This window comes from Vombatus ursinus, unplaced genomic scaffold, assembly GCF_900497805.2.
Source record: "Vombatus ursinus unplaced genomic scaffold, bare-nosed wombat genome assembly UNPS02014779.1, whole genome shotgun sequence".
Classification (NCBI taxonomy): Eukaryota; Metazoa; Chordata; class Mammalia; order Diprotodontia; family Vombatidae; genus Vombatus; species Vombatus ursinus.
Genome location: NW_020954557.1, coordinates 26,478,241 through 26,500,417, shown reverse-complemented (window position 1 = coordinate 26,500,417; position 22,177 = coordinate 26,478,241). Strand labels below are relative to the sequence as shown.

The 22,177-nt window shown below is 34.4% G+C and overlaps 1 pseudogene; it reads right to left on the bottom strand.

The window, feature by feature from the left end:
* Positions 1–4,215: 4,215 nt before the first annotated feature.
* LOC114045925 lies at positions 4,216–5,597 on the bottom strand (annotated as a pseudogene).
* Positions 5,598–22,177: the final 16,580 nt, after the last annotated feature.

Genomic DNA, 22,177 nt, shown 5'->3' with positions numbered 1-22,177 from the left:
AAAACTTCTTAATATTATAGCTATCAAAAGGCAAAATGGGCTGCCTTAGCTAGTAGTGCATTGCTCCTCACTGGAGTCATCAAACTGAGACTTAGATGACCTTTCATGTATGTTGTTGAGAGAATTCTTGTTCAGTTTATAGGTTGTGACTAACTTGTCTCTAAGGTTCCCTTGAACTTCTTAGTGTTTGTGATTCTGTGGAAATATCTAGGACTTTGGGGTAGGGGTGAGAGATGTTTGTTGGACAGACTAGACATCAACTAGCATTAGGATTGGAGTGTAAAGAAATGAGAGAAGAAATTGAAATGACAACCCTATTAACACTTTAGATGAAATTGAACATATTCACTTTTGGGGTATGTGACCAAAAAGATGAAGACTTTTTTTTTTCTGATCCTCATGACTTCTCAGACTTCTCCAAAACAGAAATTATGTGCCAAAGAGAAAGCAGTTTCAGCTATCTCTATGTCTAGCACACCAGGAACCCAAAAGAAGGTTAAAAAAAAAAAGTCCCATGAAATATTCTTACTTTGATCTCACTCACCCCACTTCCCTTACTGCCCATCATGCTGCTGGCAATGAGGCTACATTAGCTAAACCAATGACCTGGCCCGTGAACTTGCAACAAAACCCAACTTTACAATCTGGTCCCTACTTCCCTCTTTCCAGTGCTGTGAAGATCCAGCCTCCAGGCTGTGAAAGTTTGCTGGGGCTTTGGTGTCTAGCTCCACAGCAGTGTTCTATGCTGCAAAAGATCGTTGCAGGAAATCACAGGAACATAAGGAATAGGGCAGAACATGTATCTGGGCTTGAACTAGAGCTCACCCCTACCCCCCAATGCCTTCCCTTTCAGATATATAAACTCCAAACTACATAAATCAACCCTGGCTGAAGTAGCACCAACATGCACTCTGAATTTCTGGGCCAGAGAACTGAGGAACAGAGAGAACAGGACAGGACACTGCTTGTGTGTGGGAACCACTAAACCTAAGGGAAAGAGTCTAGCATTAAGCTGGAGCCAGTTCTGACATTGAAAAGTCACATGGGACAAAGACTTAAGGTGGCAAACTGAATCAGCAGTGTGGAAGGAGGGTGAGACACTTTAAGATCCAGCCCCTAGGTAAATCACCATCACAGGAGAGGAAGTTTGAAAATGAAAGGGGAAAATAAGGGGAAAAAGAAGACTGAAATTACCAAAAATCTCAGAAGGATGAAAACGCAAAGATCCTTAGCATAAGAAGATAAATCAATAAGGAAAGCATTAATAGTAGAAGGAAATATGGCCTTCAGAGCTAGTAAATGAGTTCAGACCTCTGTGAATAAATATTTCAAAACAAAGAAAAATGAAAGCACTTGATGAGACAAAGGACCCCGTGGAATTTCAGAATATAGAACCATATCACACTGTTTCTGAGTGGATTAAAAGAGAAATTAGAATTTAAAAAGTAGAATGTATGACCTAAACACCAGAAATAATTGGTAGAAAAGAAGACCTTAAATCTGTTATGACAAATCTCACCAAATAAACAAAAGAAAGGACAACTGATTGGGATTGGAAATACACAGAAATTAAGGACAGTCTAGAAAAAGAAAATCAAAAAGCAGAAACATTAAAAGAAAACGTGTTCTCAATTCAAGCAAAACATTGATCTTGAAGACAGGATATATAAGGAGAATATAAAAATTATAGGTCTCCTAGAAGAACAGAACAATTAAAAAAAATCTGAACACTACAATGCAATACATAATATAAGAAAACTGTCCAGAACTTCTGTACCCATAAAAGGAAATACCAATTGAAAGAATGTAAAAATCTCCTCCAGAAAAAAATAAAACTAACACAAAACCCCAACGCTTCAAACTCCAATACACGTAGTGGTTAAATGTAACAATTCTTTTCAGAAACAACTAATTCTGCAAGCAAACAGAAGAAATACCTTAAAATAAAAGAAGAAATTGAAATAACTCAAAACTATTTTGCAACCACCAGAAAACACAGGAGGGAATGGAATATTGTTTTGCAAAGCACTGAAGCTCAGGATGACTTAGCCAGCAAATCTCTGCTTAACCATAAATGACAAAAGATGGACATTCAATAAAAAGATGTTAATTTTAAAAAATAAAATAAAACTGTTCATTTTTAAAAAAGAAAACCAGAACTGAAGCGATTGTTTGCTTCTCAAACATCCTAGAAATACAGGAAGGGCGAATGAATGTAGCAGCCAAGGACAGCAGCAGAAACAGAGTGATAGCAGAGAGATCAGTAAGAGACTTACATACACAAGGAGATAGGGGTGAAGGTGGGAAGTCAGGTGGAGGTAATGGTAGAGAGGCAGGTCTGGGGCTTTATGGAGTGAACTTTGTGACACCTTACTTATTGGTGAAGTTGAACAGACAATAGTAGAACCTTTACATTGAGATTTGCAAACAAGTCTGGGAGTTTTTAACCTAAATGATAGAAAATTAAGGGGAGATACATTTTTGTTGTCTTTAAATATTCCCAGAGATGTCAGTTACAGAAGAGTTGACTTGTTCTATAGTACTAATGCATGAAAGTTATAGGGTGGTAAATTTTGGTTTATTTGAAAGAATTTTCTAACAATTAGAATACGTTAGCAATGGAATTGGCTATTTTGTGAAGGATATATAATTCATGGTCTAGTAGCAAGAGATTCCTGGTGATTTTCAGATTAGTTGACTGAAAGGCAGACTACCAAATGAATCAGTCTATGGGGGAGGGAGAGTAGAAAGTGTTTTCCTACTCAGTGCAAGTAGGTAAAAAGTGATAAAAGCTAGAAATAAAATGGTAGATATATGAATAGACAGAAAAGAGTTCTGTGTAAGAGAAATTGTGAAGGCAGAAGCAGCAAGATTTGGCAACTGATATAATATGAACCTTGTAGACTGGAAGAACTAATGCCTTTGCTGGAAATCAAGAAGTCTGGAAGAGGAGTGTTTGGGCAAAATATAATGAGTTCTATTTTGAACAAGGTGAGTTTGAGATATTTCTGGGACATATAATATGGAAATTTCCAACAGATATTTATGTGAAATTGAAGATTGCTACCAGATTGGGGCTCAATATATACATCTAGGAGTCAGCAACATACTTATACCCATGGGAGCTGAGGAGATCACCAAGTGAGAGGTTATAGAGAGAAGAGTAGGGAGTCTAAGACAGAGCCTTGAGAAACACCTATGTTAAGGCCATAATCTGGATAACAAATGTACAAAGGAGACTGAGGAGTGGTCAGACAAACAGGAAGAGAACTAAGAGACAGAGTAATGTCACAGTCCAGAGAAGAGAGGGTGGTCATCAGTTTCAAATTCAGCAGATAGGTTGAGAAAGATAAGGACTGAAAAAAGGACCATTCAGTTTGGCAATAAAAAATCACTGGCAACTTTTGAGAGATTAGTGTCAATTGAGTGGTGAGGTCAACAGCCAGATTTCAAGGAGCTGAGCAGTAAGAGGAGAGGAAGAGGAGGCAGTGAGTGTAGACATCTTTTTCTAGGAGTTTTGCTGAAAAGGGGAGGAAAGATATAAAACAATAGCTTGAGGGGATGGTAGAGTTTCATAAAGAAAACAGAAATAAAATATAAATTTGCCATATCTTCCTTCTCTCTATTATCTATAACTATTATTGCATTCACTCAAATTTCTAATTCCTCTAACCCTCAGGACTTTTTCAGTCCATTACCCCTGCTATGACTTCATATCACTCTCTCTCCACTCTTGATCTTATATTTAGCCAGATCAACTTTACTTTGTCCTCAATTTGTATGTAGAAACTTAACTTCGTACTGGACAATGTAGGACAAATACGGTCTAAAGTAAAATGAAATTTGGAAGAATTGTGTCTCAGAACACTGAAAGAACTTGAAAATCTCATTGTTCACTTGCTGTTTGTGGTATTTAAAAAAGCTATAGAGACTAGGAGAGCTACTCCCAAGGCAGGAGTTTGGCAAAAGTTATTCCAACTGCTATTCCATTCCATCTCATTCTAAATGATATAGGGTATGGTGCCTAACATATTCCTGGCAAAATTATAAAGTATATTATTAAAAGGGTGGTCTCAAAGGAAGGTTTTGTACAAGGAAGCAGGGATGACTAAGAGAAAGGATGGGTTTGTCTTTTTTTTTTAATGAAACATAGCCAATTTTATTCAAATTCACAATATTTCAGGTTCTATCTAGAACTAAACATTTTGTATATGTTTATTTAAGTGAGAATTTTTCAATATGTTTCTCTTCCAAAGTATTTTAGTAGAAACCAGAGTCTTGAGTAGCCCAGTTAGGAGCCTCTGACCTACTTTTCTGATTAAGTTTTTTCTCAATATTCATGGCCAGCATCTGGCTTTGAAAAGAAAGGCTTTTAGTCTTTTCAATCACTTGCTGATAGGGTGAGACTGCATTGTTACCCATAACCACGTGGCCCAATTAGGAATCAATCTTGGCATCAAGCCTGGCATTTCTAATCAAATTGACAATCCATCTTTCAGCTTCTTCAGGAGTCATGTTTAACTTATCTGCCAACAAGCTTATGTTGATACATTGATGAATGTGGCAGAAAGTCTCAAATGTGAAGAGTTGAGCATTTTCAATGAAATCCTCAAGGCAGGCCACCAGGAAAAAGTCATTCACAAGAACCGATTCACATTCTCTTAACTTTTTCTGGGCACTGTCGAAGTCAAAGTTAACATACAAGCATTTGACAAACTCTGTTATAGGATCTTTGTATGTGTAGGATTCCTGCTGAATAACTTTGACTAGGTCTTTTAATACCTGTCTTCGTTTTTGAACATCTTTGATTATTATGACTGCAGTAGTCAAATAGTGGAGAATATGTGGACACATGGTTTGAATTGCATTAAGATACTGTGGCTGGTAAAGAAAGAGATCGATAATGTTGTCTCGACCTTTTGGGTGATTGAAGAATACAAATAGAGATCAATGAATCAGCCATGTTCTCTGCTGAAGAGATTAGAGTGGAGAACTGACAGAATTATTATCTATGGTCTCTTTCAATATTGTGAGGTCTTTCATGGCTGCATCCCAGTTCTGCATTAAAATTTCAGATGCTATTTTTCCCCACAGTGAACTCAAAGCATTTCTATCAGTTGAGGGGACCAACACTCTAAAAAAGTAGAGATACTCTGCTGTTCCTGAATAGTTGCCACATTCATACTGGAATTTTTCATATCTATAGAGTGTATCTAAATATTCTTGTCTAAAACCATGTTTATCAGCCAAGTAGTCAAATAGCATCAGACCATCCCTGGTAGATTGCATTTGCCTTGTTGTTCTGGATCTTCAAACATCTTGACAATTGGTTCAGTTTCTGCCTGCAGCTGTTTTAGTTGTGCAACAACTGTAGTTCTTTTTTCACGCAAAGCATGAGGAATGTCATCAGAATAAAGGTTTTTATACATATCCATTGCAAAGTCCACCATGTTTGTGTCACTAAGAAGGTCCAATTTTCCTTGAAGTAATTCCTTTTCATTATGTATCTCTTTGACTGAGAGAAACTCAAGCAACGGGAAGACCAGATGGAGGTCCAAAAAGTGCTCGATGCGAGTAGTAAGATTGTACTCTGTCATCTTGCTGGGAAAAAGGGAGTAATTCCTAGCCAAGCTTTGTTGATACTGATGGGTTTGTCTTGAATAGGTCATGCTAAGCCAGTTTTCCTATTCTGGGTATCCTGGCCTAGGGGACGGGAACACAAACTCTTTGCATGTGTGTATATTAAATAATGACCAAAAAATCAGATATTTTTAATCCCAACTTTCACATAAATCAAATGACTCTTCTCAGTGAAAACAACATTTAAATGAAAATTAGCAAAAGTGAGACTAATAAGATAATTCATGCCAAGGACAATAAATGCAACACACAATTATTTAATATGATATATGCAAACTTTAGTCAGCATTTATGAAGGTATGATCTGCTATTGTCACCATCAGTCAGTATAGGCTTATGCCACAGATAAGTTGTTTCTTCAGGCTGCTTAAGGTATATTAATGTGAAATGTGTAAACTAGAAGTTAACTAATGTGTGTTGAAGGTAAAAATAGTATAACATGTTGTATTTCTCAGTTATTCATTTTTGTTAGTATAATTCAGCAAACTGCTTTCCAAAAAAGTGTGAATTTTTTTTTAAAAAAAATTGAAATAACTTGAGAATGGTTATTAGGCAATTATTTGAAATTTTCAACAATTATGTTTAAGTATCTTAAATTTTTTGTTGTCTCTAACAATGAATAACATATACATAACCAATTTGGTGAAAAATCCATCAGAGTAGCCAAAACTAGTACAAGAAAAGATAATAGAGACAGTTCAAGTAGTAGAAATACAGAGATATGAAGTAAATAGTAAAAATATTAAAAATATCCATTGTAACTGTCATGGAGTATGTATATGGAATAGTGACTCAAGAGCTGGCCTTGGTGGCAGAAAGACCAAGTTCAAGTCCCATCTTTTGTACATACTGGCAGTGTAACCCTGCCTGAGCAAAACACTTAATCTTTGAATGCCCCAGGCAACTTTCAAATCTTATATATTGCAGAACAGATGCTGATCCCCAAAAGGAATTTCCTCATCAGGAATTTTTCATGCTAATGATATCACAGGTTCAGTCAAATATTTATCTTTGGAACCCCCAAGTACTATTATTGATGGAGAGGAAAGACTATTGTGTTTGTTTTGAACAAATGATTTATTTGCTGATAGCATGAAACTGAATTAATTGAAACAGCATCTTAAAAATTGAAACAGTCTTAATACATGGGTAAGACAAAATGTTTTTTTCCCAGAGAAAATGAGATGCTTTTAGCAAGAAAAATAAGCCTTAAAAATATGTGAAATCAAAAGCATTGCTTATATCACATAAGGCTGTATACAAAATTGCCAGGTATATATATAAAACCCACACTAATTTGGAAGAAAATTGGCAGCTATTGATGTGGCTGGAATGATACTTGTCAAATCATGCAGAGAAGCTTTGAAAGCTTTTACCTGAAGATAATGCTGTGGAAAGGAGAATTGTTCATATGTCTGATGACATTTGTAATATATTACTATAGAAAATAAAAATCTTTCAATTTTGCATTGCTAGTGGATTAAGCAACAGATATATTTAAAGGTACTCATTTGATTACAAATGTATTGTATATTGTTGAAAGTGATGTTAGAGGAGATTGGTTTCTTTGCAAATTTCAATTTACTGCAGCTATAGTGCTACAGAGAAAATTTCAATGTAATTGACAGATTTTGAAGTGAAAATGATACAAAATGGGAAAATTAGATTGGACTCTGAACTAATGGAGCTTAACTGATGTTAGGACTAAATGCAGCACTAGTGAAAAATATGGCCCCTTGTGAAATTTTGTGATATGGAGGCAAGTCAAATTGGATCACATATCATTTTGTGAAACACTGGCTTTCTCATGCCCATGTACTTTGAAAGGTGTTTGAAATACAAGAGAAAATCATAGGTAATAAGAAAAATGAATTAATTCATTTAATCATAAAAGTTTCCCATGAAACTTAAGTATTTGATTTTGAAAAATGAGTATTCTAAACAATCAGTTCAAAGCCTTCAAATTTATACTCTGATCCAGGAAAGATAAAGGGACTGTGTCTACAGAAATTTATAGCTAGGGATAAAAAGAAAAGACCAAATAATGTTTCATATTCTTCCCAATTCTATAATACTATCCTTCAAAAAACAGAAGTAAAGACCTGATTATTAATCATTAATATTGATAATTCTTGTTTTATTTTGAAGATCCAGATATTTCTAAATATGAATGGATAAGGAACCCATTTACCATGGACAAATATGATACATTTATTCTTACTACATCTAAACAAGAATAGTTAATAGACTTGTTGGTAGTTTGTTGAAACAATCATTTGAACCTGAAAATTTTACTGTTTTGACTACAGATGAATAAAGAATTATCTAGTTTAACATAAAACCAATACAAATTTTACCCTTATCTTATTCCTATGAAATGAGACTTTAGACTATAGTCAAGTCAAATCAGTAGGGTAGATAGGTAGCACAGTGGATAGAGTTCTGGTCCTGAAGTCAGGAAGACTCATTTCCCTGAATTCAAATCTGGCTTCAGACACTTAATACCTGTATGACCCTGAGCAAGTCATTTAATCCTGTTTATCTCAGTTCCTCATCTGTAGAATGAGCTGCAGAAGGAAATGACAAACTGCTCTAGTATCTTTGCCAAGAAAATCCCAAATGAAATTACAAATAATCTTGCAGGACTGAAATGCCTGAATGACAAGTCAAATCAACAAGCATTTACTAAGTGCTTACTATGTGTAAAGCACAGACTGTTGGGTACAAAGGAAGACAAAAATAGTCCCCACCCTTAAGGAGCTTACAATCTAATGATTGTAAAAGGACAAAATAACAGTTTTCAATGGTTGCGAAAAATTACAAGTAGCAATATTACCACAATTTTTCCACATTTATGTAAACTTTATATTGAAAAACAAATCTACCACTCAGAGTAATATAGTTATTTTAAAATATAAATGAAGTTATGAAGATTTATTACTATCTATTACACTATTTTGTTGCATCTTTAACATTGTGTGTTAAATTTTAATAAATTCTTAATTTTATTAGAATAAAATTTTAGTTAGGAAAATAATTTGTATGTATTTTTATGAAATATGTGGAGTGACATGATTTTATTATTAAAAAGAACATTCATCATATTCAGCAAATTGGCATAGATGACAAAAGATGGAACTAGTGTGGATGGAATTGTAGAAAGACAGTCATACTAATGTATTATTGGTTGAGCTCTATGTTAGTACAACCATTCTGGAAAACAATTTGGAATTATGCAAATAAAGTAGCTAAAATGTTCATACCTTTTGACCCAGGGATTCTACTGCTAGGCACATACCACATAGAAGCTTATTAACAAAAAGAAAAGGTTCCATATACACACAGAGGTGTGTGTGTGTGTGTGTGTGTGTGTGTGTGTGTGTGTGTGTGTGTGTGTGCGCGTAATAAGTCCTAGAGCCAAAAAAGATATTTATCTATTGAGTGATGACTAAACAAATTGTGGTATATGAATATTTGTAATATTGCTGTGTTACGAGAAACAACAAATATGTTGAATACAGAGAAGTATAGAAAGACTAACTTGAGTTGATGTAAAATAAGCTGAACTATATACACAATGACTACAAAAATGTACAGAAGATTCTGGGAAAATGGTGTAATAGGTCAGAAAATTCCAAGTTCTCCAGATTTCCCCTACAAACAAGATAAAATAGCACCTCAAGACGAACATAGAGAGGTAAAAATAAACAAGAGTTGGGGCAGAACAATGGTCCTCCTGGGCCAATTGTAGAAGATGCAAAGAAAAATCCTAGGGTTGTAGTTTGGTCCCTGTGACGAGTAAACACCTCCAGGCTAGTTCCACAGAAATAGCAAGTGGCAAGCCCTGGGGCTAGCTAGGTTGGAGGTAGCCTTGGCCCAGTCACAGGAACTTTCATTTCCTGGATGGTGTTGGAAGTCAGAGGTCTGAGTTGGGGAAAATTGAGGGAACCTTTGCTGACAAATAATGCCAGACCCAGCTGTGCTGCTGAGAAGCTGCGCTGGGCAAGAAGGAACCAGCACATACCAAGTGAGTGCAGAAGCAGTAAGGCAGGGACCCACTAGATGGGGGCACTTATGGGAGAGCAGAGTTCTTGATTTTGATTCCAAGCTAGAGGGGACTGAAGGAGGACCTGAGGCCAGAGGCACCATCCCCAGGACTAGATGTGATTACAAAAAATAAGCTGCTATAAAAAAATGAGCAGGCACAGGAGAAAGAATCCAACCACAGAAAGTTACTGTGGGAATAGAGAAGACCAGGTTCATCTTCAGAGGAGGATACTGAAGCAAAACAAAACAAAACAAAAAAAAAAACCTCTCCTATCCCAAAGAGTAATGTCAAATGGTCACCTGCCCAAAAAGAATTCGTAGAAGAACTTTAAAAAGACTTTAAAAATCAAATGAGAGAGATTGAGGAAAAATTAAAAACAAAATAAGAACAATACAAGAAAAATGAGATTATGAAAATAAAATCAACCAATTAGAAAAGGAGGTTCAGAATCTTAAGGAAGAAAATGACTTCTTGAAAGTAACAACTGGGGAGGGAGAAGCTGGTGAAGTTATAAAAGACCAAGAGAAATAATAAAACAAAATATAAAAAATGAAAAAATAGAAGAGAATATAAAACATTTAATAAGAAAAACAACTGATTTAGAGAACAGATCGAGAAGAGAAAACATAAGAATAATCAGACTACCTGAAAGCTATGATCAAAAATGAATCTTGATGCAAAAATACAAGAAATAATTAAAGAAAATTGTTCTGAAGTGTTAGAACAAAAACAGAAAACAGAAATAGAAAAAATTCACTAATCACCACCTCAAAGACATTATATGAGGAAAACCTATAGGAATATCATAGTCAAATTCTCAAACCTGTAGCACAAGGATAAAATATTATGAGCAACAAGAAAAAAACAATTTAAATACGGTGGTGCCACAATTAGAATCACAAAGATGTAGCAGCTGTGACACTAAAAGACTGCAGGTCTTGGAACACTATATATTGAAGAGCAAAAGAACTGGGGTCCCCAGTTCTGGCCAAAAATATCGTATAGCAAAGTTAAGCATAATCCTGAATGAAAAAAAAATGGATATTTAATGAATTGTCAGACTTTCAGGATTTTGTTAAAAACAAACAAACAAACAAACAAACAACCTGAACTTAATAGAAGATTTGACATATAAGATCCAAGAGAAATATAAGGTACATATCAAAGACTAATTACAAAGGACTCAATAAGGGCAGATTGTTTACCTTTTATATGAGGAAATGTAAAACATATGTCTAAGATTGTTATTAGTAATTGTGTAGTTCATAAGAAAACTGGGGTAGAACTGAGTATATGATTTTAAAATATAAAATCACTTAGGAATAGGTAAAAAAGACTAATTACTTTATACAAATGAGGTATAAGAGGAAGAACTGACACAGAGGAATTAGATGGGGGGGAGGGCTGGAAGTTCTGGAACCCTGCTTTCATTGGGAATGATTTAAGAGGTAACAATATATATGTATAAAGGTCTTCTAAATTCAGAAAGAAATAAAAGGCCAAGGGGATAGAGAGGAAGAAGAGGATAAGGGAGGGATTTTTAGAGGGGAAAGAGGGAATAGTATAAGGGAGAGTAACAGAAGGGTGTTTTAGATCTATGGGAAGGGGAGGACAAGGGAAAGATTCTTGGAGGGGGAGGTAGGCTAAGTAGTAAGAAGACTACAGCAATGTAAATAGAAAGAACAATATCCACAAAATAATTGAAAATATATGTTGTGAAATTATAAAGAATTCACTTGATCTCAAAGTGGATGTGGAATATTGCATACATTTTCAGATTTTTTTTCAATGTGTTGATTGGTTTTGCTGAATTTTTCTTTTCATAAAAGACCTTGTGTTATAAGAGATAGTTCTCTGGAGGTGGAGAAGGCTAGAGGGGGAAATTTGGTGATATCAAAGCAAAATATATCAATTAAAATCTACTTAAAATGGGGGAGCATTCTAGATATACATTCTACACATTGTCTGAAAACCACTGTGCTAAGTTAATTTATTTCCTTTTTTTTGACAGGGTCGTTATGCCGGTAGATCATAGAAGTGTCATAGGCCAGTGATGTCAAATTCATATATGTATGTATGTATGTATTCAGAATAAATATTGGTGCTGTCAAAGAGGATTGTAACTATTTTGTGCCGTAGATGACAGTAGGTCAGTATTTCTGTATTTTGAGAAAAAAATAAGAATTGCAGTGTTTACACTTGTTAGAACAAATTTATTTCAATATCTGCAGTTAAAAATAAGATTATCAATTCAAGTCAAACACTGTAGCTACAAAGAAACCTCATTGTAATACCAACCCCCCAAATTACTGAGCTGGAGAAAAAAAAAACAATTTAGCGTGTAGCTTGCCAGAAAAAAAATTAAAAGATGCCTGGCTTGGATTTTATCCAGGAAGACATCTGTTTGCCTGAAACTAATAATAGCACAACCTTAATGATATGCCAAACAAGTTTATTTTAAAAGAAATGCTTTGTTTTTGTCAGGATCATTCTGGTTACTCAGCAATACTACTGTGTTTCTTTGATGGGGTGTTAGGCTTACATCTTTAGGTAGGGCTTTAATTTCCCACTACAATGAGGCTTAGAATATGGTTGTGGTGGTTGTGCGTTTCTGAGAAAGACTTCTGATTCATAAAGACTGATGGGTCCTTTAGATGCCTTTGAAGATGTGTTCAGGATGAACCACAGATTTCAAAACAGGTGCACAGAAGTAGCAATCTTAACCACCTAGAATTTATTAAAATACTTGGGAAAGTATCTTCAGCTTGAAAACTTAAATAATTTAAAAATTGCACAAATTTGTTAGTTCTAATTTTTAAAATTTAATTTGCAAAGTTTTCTTTGGTCTTACTCCTCCCCCACCCCAGCTTTTTATTTATATCATCTTTCCCTGTAGAATAGAAAGACATAACTGTCTCCTTGCAGCAGATTGTATGCCTGCAGAAAGCGAACACATTTGAATGAAGTGAAAAATTTAGTCATAGAATATTTAGAACAGGAAGGGATTTTAGGACCATTTAATCCAGTCCTATCAAATTACAAATAAGGAGCTGGGAATGGGGGAAGTGAAGGGACTTGTCTAATGTATTACAACTAAGTAGTGACAAAGTCCAGATTATAGAATTCAAGTTGCTTGGAGACATCATGTTGTAGAAGAACACTGGATTTGGAGTTAAAAAAAATCTGGATTTTCAACCCTGTCTGTGTGATCTTGGTCAAGTAATTTAATTTCTTTAAGCCTTGGGTGATCTCTAAAGTGCCTTTTGTTCTATAATCCCATGAGCCTATGATCCTATGACTTCCTATCTAGTGTTTATTCAACTACATGAATTCAACAAATGCTTATTTTATCTCTTCTCCAAAAAAATTTCATTTTTTTAAATTTCATTTTAATTTTAAAAATTTCAATTTTATTTCATATTCTGAATTTCTTCTCTCTCCTATCCTCTCTCCAACCCATTGTAAAGGCAAGAAAAATAAAACCATTATAAATATGTGTGTGTATATATGTATGTATATATATATATATATACACACACACATATATATATATAGACATACAGAACAAATGTCAGCATTAGCCATGTTCCAAGAAAAAAAAAGCAAACAAAAAAACAAATAGGAAATATGCTTCACTATATACTCTGAATCCATCATTCTCTCTATGGAGGTGAATGGCATGTTTTCACCATAAGTCCTTTGGAATTATAGTGGGTCGTTGTTCAATAAATAGTTCATGTGAAAGGTACCCTAACAACCCCTTTATCGTTTTAGAATTTACTCTATGTGATTTTCTACAATTGGATATTTGAAAACATCTGGATGATTAATGTCATGGAAACATACCTTTACTTCTAAGTAACCATGCAAAAAAAACAGTGCCATGCAACCAAACTCAAAAGAAAAAGAGCAGAATGGGAGAGTATGTGACATCACATAGGTCTGCTGTTTGGTTTCTATTTTTCTTGTCCAAATTTCCTTATAGTAATACTAATTCCTTTTCGGCCATAGACATATAGAATAACCAGTGTTTCTTTTCATAACTTTATTACCACAAACATAATTTTAAAATTCTACCCAGTAGAAGACTGTATTATAGTTATTATTATAATGAGATAAGGTAACATAAAATAAGTAGCATTTCTTTTTGAAGAGTTGAGATGAAGAGGCCTAACTTTTGCAAGAAAATGTTTATTGTTTGATTGTTGATTTTCGATGCCTAAGGCATTAATAATATAAATTTAGGAAATATAAAGAGGGAAACAGACAAATCAAATTTGAGGAATGATATAATTTATATGGAAAAGTAGTATTAATATAGAAATATAGAATAGTAAATCAAATTTATTTATAAAAAAATTTTTAAACTTTATGTAAGGTTATTGGTGGTGGGGTGGTAGTGGTGGTAGTGGCTGAGACCAGAACAATATAAATCGTATTTATTAAGTACCTACTACTTACTAGATACTGTGCTAGGTTTTGGGGATATAAGTACAAAGTATAAATGGTGGAGATAGCAATTAAGTAAAAATATGTACCTCATAAATGTAAAATTAATAAGTATAAATATCTAGAAAATAGTTACATATATGCTAGTTTGGGAGGGCAGCAGCAGTTGGCTGGATCAGGAAAAACTTCATGCAGAAGATGGTGCCTGACTGGTATCTTAAAGGAAAGAAGACTCTTTTGAGGTAGAGTTAAAAGAAGAGTGTATTTCAGGCAAGGGGGTGGAGGGCACTTTGGGGGGGGGGGTGTTTCAGTCAGTGCAAAGATGAAGAGATGGGAGATGGGAGATAGAATGTCATAAGTGAGGAACAGAAAGAAAGTCAATTTGATTGGATCCCAGAACAAAAGAATGAATGAATAAAGCATTTAGTAAGAGGTTACTACGTAGAAGGCTCTATAGTAGGTGCTGGGGGTGCAAAAAGAAAGGACAATCGCTATTTTCGAGGAGCTCATATCTTAATGGGAGAGACGATATAAATGGACAATTTTAGATGCAAGTCATAAGGAAAGGTCCCATGGTCCTTAGATTGTAAAGGAAAATCTGTTGGGAAGGAGATTAGAGGCAAAGACTAGTTAGCAGTAGGCTTTGTGTTGGGTTCATAATAGCAGAACATAGATTAGGATTATTTTTCCCCAAAGGCAGGAGCAGTTAAATGGATAAATGTCACGGAAATTTTGGTTTGATTAAGGAAAAGTTTCCTTACAATTAGAGTTACCCAAAACCAGAAAGGACTGCCTCAGGAAATAGTTGCACATCTCCGGAGGTCTTCAAATAGAGGCCAGTTGGCCACACAAACAGGGTTCAGTGAGGATAGTGAGCCAACATTAAAATCAGAAAATGAAAATCCTGCCACTGACACAGTAGTTGTGTGACCTTTGGCAAGTCATTTAAACTCTCTGTGCTCCAAGCAGTACCTAATAAGACTGTAAATTGCAGAGAAGTTGCTTACCCGAATTAACAGAGAAAGTTCTTCACTGGGAACTACCTACACCAGTGGTTCCCAATGTTTTTTGTTCAGTGAACAACTTTGAAAAACAACAACAACAAAATATGTTGTGAATCCCTAGGGTAATTTAATATATTATTCACAATATTCTTTTAGATTTATTCAGTAAATGCTTACAAAAATATATATATAACTTTTGCTCTCCCAACTTCAAATAAAAATTTGTATTATATGATTATAAGTGTAAAATACAAAATATTATTCTGCCTTTAATGTAAACTCTAAATAAAAAATTATAAAACTCTAATTATAAAATAATTATGAATATCTTATATGGGAAATTTGGTGAGAATTAAAAGAAGTAATCCAGCAAGACATTGTATGCTTACTCTTTTGTATAAGATTTTCACATTACATTTCTTTATAAATTATGTGGAATATAAATAATATTTTAATGAAATAAGTTATAACTTGGTTAATGTTTAACATAATAACAAAATATAAACTTAATTTCAATGGTGGACTTTTTAATTTGAACAAAAGTTTGCAATATTTGGCTCAATGCCGAACAAATAAAGTCTTAAATGGAATTGTGATTCAAATTTATTTATATTTTGATTTAAAATCATGACTGATGCTTGCTCACATAAATATATGGTGGATAATATTAGGAAAGTTTTCCAAGCTCTGTTGCTGAAAGATGAATATTCTTTTTTTTTTTTTAATTTGGCCACCTAACCAATTGATGAAAGTGAATAGCTAGTTTTGATATAAAGTGTCTACTTTTTTACTGGCTAATGACAAGCACTATATCAAATGATAAATATACTTAATACATGTGCATATACTGCCTCATTTTTAGCAATGTATATATACATATATGTATGCATACATATATATGTATGTGTGTGTATATATGTTTGTATGTGTATATACACACACACATACACTCCCATTCTAACTTTTCTAAGGAAAGAATCTCTTCAGACATGATTTTCTTCTCTTCTACCAGTGACACATTGGCAATGCTTGCACAGAAACTCTCCTGAATATTGACTAGTGTTCATGGTCACTAGTTCATTTGAAAATTCCCCAGATAGGAGAATAGTTACATAAGCAGAGGTTAAGTTGATATCAGAAAACAGCCTTAAAACTGCAATGAGAGGCAGCATAAGGAGAATGTTTGTGTTGGTTTCATGATGACTTCTAATGCTCATGCCTATCTACCAGGATTTTCAAACAGCCTGCTAGTTGTGCTGCAAGAAAGCAAAATTCCTAACATCTTAGTCATGTGATTATATAGTTACATAGTTGACAATGTATGATTATCTGTACAGCATGAAGAATGCAAATGGGGATATGCACATACTTCTGAATATTCATTGGGAATCTCTTTGCACTAGAATGTCAAACCCTTGCAAATTTTTGGAAACAATTTCTTGCAGAAACTGGAAATTTCATTGAAGGCTGTATTGCTTTTTGGGAAAGTATGAAGTTTTTTTTTACCCTAAAGATTTCTGTGAAAAAAAAAAAGAGATCCATTTCCCTCCCCCTGCACCCCATACTAACATTTAGTGATTTTCTTATATGGTAGTGAAACTGCCTTACTTCCATCAAGACTTTAAATTTTATGTAGGAACTTCAAGAACACATTATGCATAGTCAGAAGGTGTAAGAATTTGATACAATTACTACACAAACAACAAAATAGTAGACTGATCATGAAAGTTCTGAATCACTGAAGAAATAAACTTAAAATCCTTCAGATGTGTACATGCTTGTTGTATAAATAAAACTGTAACACGACTGGGCAATTATTTACTACTGTGGCACTATTCAATAATTTTAGCATGAACCCTTTGCACCATCCTCAAGAATCCCAAGGAGTTCACAAACCCCTAAATCAGAGTCACTGACCAACAGGAATAAAATCATAGGTCTAATCCTTATCCTTATAGGTTGGACTAGTTAGCTTTGGAGGGGCCTTCTGACTGAGATTCCGTGATTTGTATGATTCTTCTTAGGTTGCGTCTATACTCATAGTACTTTATTACCTGGACAGATGCTTTATTTTGGAGGGGTTTTCACAATCCCTAGACACCATATTGTACAGAGAAATAATTACTCTTCTAGGGGATGTCCATTTATCAGTTGATTGAGAATCACTATAATCCATATAAAGTAAAAGTATCTGATCCCAGGGCATATTTATTGCTGTAATACTTTTTGTACTGCTGTCAGATTGATATTTGATACGGAAATCACATGAGTTACTGGGCATATTAAAACTCTTTAGGGTTCTCTTTAGGAGCTACTTAAGTGTTGCTTTTTCTTTGTTCCTTTTTGGTTCATTCTCCAGAACAGATGTAAGAATTGAGTAGAAAGTTTTCTGAGGATGTTGGATTGTATTGTTCATGCCAATCATTGCAGTATGCTTGAAGAATTTGGTTCTCTTAAAATACTTGAAGTTTGAATCTGATTTATTATTTACTGTTTTCATCTTTTGTGTGCTTGTGGTAATGTAGAGCTGCTTAGGAGGTCTGGTCTGTTAAAGTTTAAGGCATATGGAGTTTTAAGATAAAGTAAAACTGTGACATTTGCTTCAGAGACTTAAGTGGGAACACAGAGAAGCCTTTAAAAAAACAACTCAATAGGAAAGGAAACAAATGGATAAATTCTAGATAGACCCAGAATTTGATCTATGTTCTGCCAAATAAATGTTATTACTACTAGTTGGTAATTCCTTGGCTCTGAGGTTATAACAAACCAAGTTTCTTGTAATTTTGCAGCATCTGAACAGGAAATCCTGTGCTTAAAGAATTGTTGTCTCTGCCATAAAAGTAGAAGTGGGCCTGGGGGAGTACTCTGAAGAGTTGATTGCTTCTGCTAAAAAACTCTTTAGCCCTAGCCACTATAGAGAAAACATTTAACATTGGTGATGCTTAGAGATTAGATATGAACAGACAGAAATTATGCTGTCCCCCATGCCTTGAAAATTCTCTCTCTTCACATCTGTCTCTTTCCCTGGCTTCTGTCAAGACTCAACTCAAATCTCACTTTTTTTTTTTCAGGCCTTTCTGAATTCCCCCTGCTGCTAGTGCCTTCCCCTCTGAGATTACTTTCCTTTTACTCTCTCTCTATATCTTGTACGTGATGTTTTCATTTTCATGTTTCTCTCTCCTATTAAGATATGAGCTCCTTGAAGTCAGAAGTACTCTCCCTCTACCCCAATGCTTAGCACAGTACCTGACACTTAGTAAAAGCTTAAGAAATGTTTGTTGACTGATTAATTGACTATCAAAATATTTGTATGTTGTAAACCCAGAGGGAAAATTACTTATCAATTTCAAATACATTTTGTACCTTCTCTGACACAGGAATGTCCATAATTATTGTCCATAAGAGCCATCTGGGATTGACCCAGCTTCTAAGAGCCATTAATAATCCAAGAGAAGAATATCAAAAATACATTGGAACAATTCTTGCTCTCCAGTGTATAACACAGTTGTATTTGAAGTTTGAATTGTAGTCTATGGTTTACACATCTGTAAGCAACAAAGGTCTTCTTAGTTGCTATGGGAATCTAATCCCCTGGGAAACAACTCTACAAATGTTTCGATATGAAACAGAATGTTAGACAATACTTTCCTAATTAACCAGAGGTAAGAACTAATATCCTGACACCTTCTTCCCTCTAGCTGATACCTCCTATTTTGTTCTTTCCAACGCATAAAAACATTTTTGTAATGTTTTTAAGTAACAGCAATGCTTTTTATTTGTTTCATCATTTTCTATGTGTCCATTTGTCATTGTGTACATTATTCCATATTTATATTGTATTTGTGTTATGTAGTTTAAATTGGAACTACATCTTTGCAACTTGTACTGTAAAGTGTGATGCCATTTATTTTGACACTTGATATGTCATTTGATGATGCAGATGATGAAGATTATGAATGATAATGATGTAAATTGACTTGGATACTTTTAGGGATTCACTTGTTTGCTTCAAAGACAGAGGCCTTATTGGCTCATAGATGTTGATGAAAGACTGTCAAATGTAGAAAACTAAACACCTTAAAATAATTAAATGGTTGGATTTGTTTAATGTGAATATTTAAATATATCATTAAGTAGTATGACATATTAAGTTTGTTGTTGGACTTTTGCATCAATTTTTTGGTTAGTTGCAAGGGAAGATGAAGAGAAGGGAAAGAATTGCTTTAAGGGTTAGCAAAGTGTTGTTGTTTTTTTTTTTTCAAATGAAGAGAAAAAGCAACCCATTGAGAATTATTTTCTAATAGTCCTTAGTTACCAGAATAATGACAGTATAAAGCTCCTTTTACTAAAGGAATCACATTATTCACAATTACTCTTGGCTTATTGCGTATTGTTTTTGGAAGAGTCTTCGGATAGTCATAGAAGGATTCTTTAAAGACCATCTAATCCAACCCCTTGACTTTTCAGATAAGGAAAATGATTAAATCATTTGTCCAAGATTATATAATTAGCTAGCCAGGAATTTATGTGGTGTAAATAATTTTTGGAGCAGGATTCAGAGAGAACTGAGTCCAACACCTGGCTCTGCCACCACCTTGCTAAAAAAATGGATGAGGATGTACCAGGAAAGTAGCTTGCTAGTGCTGTGTGATGGCAATGGTTGGTTGTTGTTTTTTGTTCTTGAAGAGGATCAAAGATCACTGGAATGCTACCCAGAAGTCTACAGCAGTGGTGTCAAACTGAAATAGAAACAGGAGCCACTGATCCCTGCAGACTGCATTATCGACTTAGAAAACCACATATTAACGTCATCTATGTTTTATTTTATTTTTATTTTAAAAAATATTTCCCAATTACTTTTTAAATATGGTTCTAGTTGCATTTAGGAGTGTTGTGGGCCTCATGTGGCCCTCTGGTGGTGTGTTTTACCCCTCTGGTCTACATACAGGCTGCATGAGGCCAGAGAAGTTAAATAATATGTCCAGCATCACAAGTGAGGCAAGATTTGAAGCTGACTCCAAAGCCAGCACCTTATCTACTATGCTACTATTCTCATATATCATTTGGAAGGGTAGATTTTAGCCCTCTATCCTTAATTCTTCTTTTTCATCTTAAGGCCTGTCTTAGACTGATCCAATTTGTTAGCTCCATGGCTATCTCTGCTGAGTCTGTTCTCACTTGTGGATGAAGAGAACCCCAGTTTGCTGCACCTGTCAGTCAGCTGCTCTACAGCCTTTTATGTGAAGTTCTGATGACCCCCAATTGTAGTTTGACCTCACAGAATAAAATTAAGGCTATATGTTATTCATTGTAAATAAGTATGGCATAATTAACATATTTGAGGCTTTTGAAGATGCTCTAAATTCCTGGAATTTTACTTAGAACAGGTGCTCAATTTCAATTTTCTGGGAGAATGACTTGTTTGATTTGAACAATTGGTTAGTTTAAATGACAGCAATAATAATACCACTTACAGAATTATCTTATATATAACAACTTTCTTCTCAATTCATCTAATTCACCAAATTGTGAGATTCTAGTAAGGAATTCCAGATATTGCCTGGCTTGTAGGATTAAAGACTTGTTAGAGGGTAGGAATCATATCTTTTTCATTGCATCTCCTGTGGTACCTCTTACATTGGAGGTGTTCAATAAACATTTAATAATTTAATAAATATTGAAGTAAAAGTACAACCCATTTGCATTTATGTGAAAATGTGTTTTCAAAAGCTTGCACCTTCTTTGACTTTTTAAAACTTCATACAGTTCTGAGTCAAACCACAATATTAAATAATAAAGAATAATTTATTCTGGCACTTGAGAGTGACAAGCACTTGTGGCAACTGAATGAAAGAAAAACACTTAAAATGCTATAATTTACTTCATATTATGCCTTTCCTTGCTACTTTCTTCAATTCCTTGTTCTGATTGCATTGTCTAGAAGGACTACATTTTACATAAGTGATTCTCTAGTGCTATAACAAAAAGATTAGCAGTGACAGTTTTTTTTATATATATGTTTCCTACTTGGGGCCAGCCCTCCCAGCCCATTTCCTTTAATGATATCTGGAGAGGATCTGATAAGCTTTATTCTACTTTACTCAGGTCAAAGGGCATTGTCTCCCCCTCCATTCCAGCTGCCAAGAACAAAGCTAGGCATATGTTATCACCATCATGCAGGAAGCTGTGAGCCTGCTTGTGTTAAACAGAGCACAAATACAGGAAAAGTGTCAGGCAGGTTAAAAGCTGGTAGAGCTGTGGTAAGAGAATATTATGCTAATAATATTATAGACATAACTGGAGATATGTGATTAGATTTCATAGTAAGGTACTTAACCTTTTTATTCTATAAAATATTTTTAAACTTTATGGGAAACAGCATCTTAAATGTAAATATAATGTTATGAAGTTTCTCCTAAAAAAAAAAGATACTAAAGACTATATTTCTTATACCTCAGAAAGAAAAGTAGCATCATACTTCATACTAAATATCTTTGCTATGAACTGACTCAATTTCCCTAAATCTTACTACTTTTTACTTCTGTTTTTTATAATTTTAAACTTTTTCATTCAATTCTTTTACTTGAATAAGGAGATTTCCCTTTCTCAATGATTCAAGTTTTGGTATGAATAAAGAACTTGTAATTGAGTAATTAAATCTCATTTTCAATCAGAGAGTGGGTTCTATGTATTCCATTTGGGGGACATTTTTCTTTTAGAAGGAATACTCCCTGTTTGTGGGGAATATAGGATGTGTTTTATAACATCTCCACAAAGGACATCTTTGAATAAAATGATGAATACCAGAAATGAAGATCTGATCATAAGGAGTATTGATCATTTTTTAAAAAGAATTTCTCATATTTTAGGTCAAAGTTGTCCCCTTTTCATAGCTCTTCTGAGATAGATAGATGGAGAGAGAGAGAGAGAGAGAGAGAGAGATCCTCTGTTAATTGTTGATTTCTTTTCTTAACAACTAATGGCCTGTGATTGTTTCTGACTGTGAAGGTAAGCCTTGGCTTTGGTGATTTGCAGA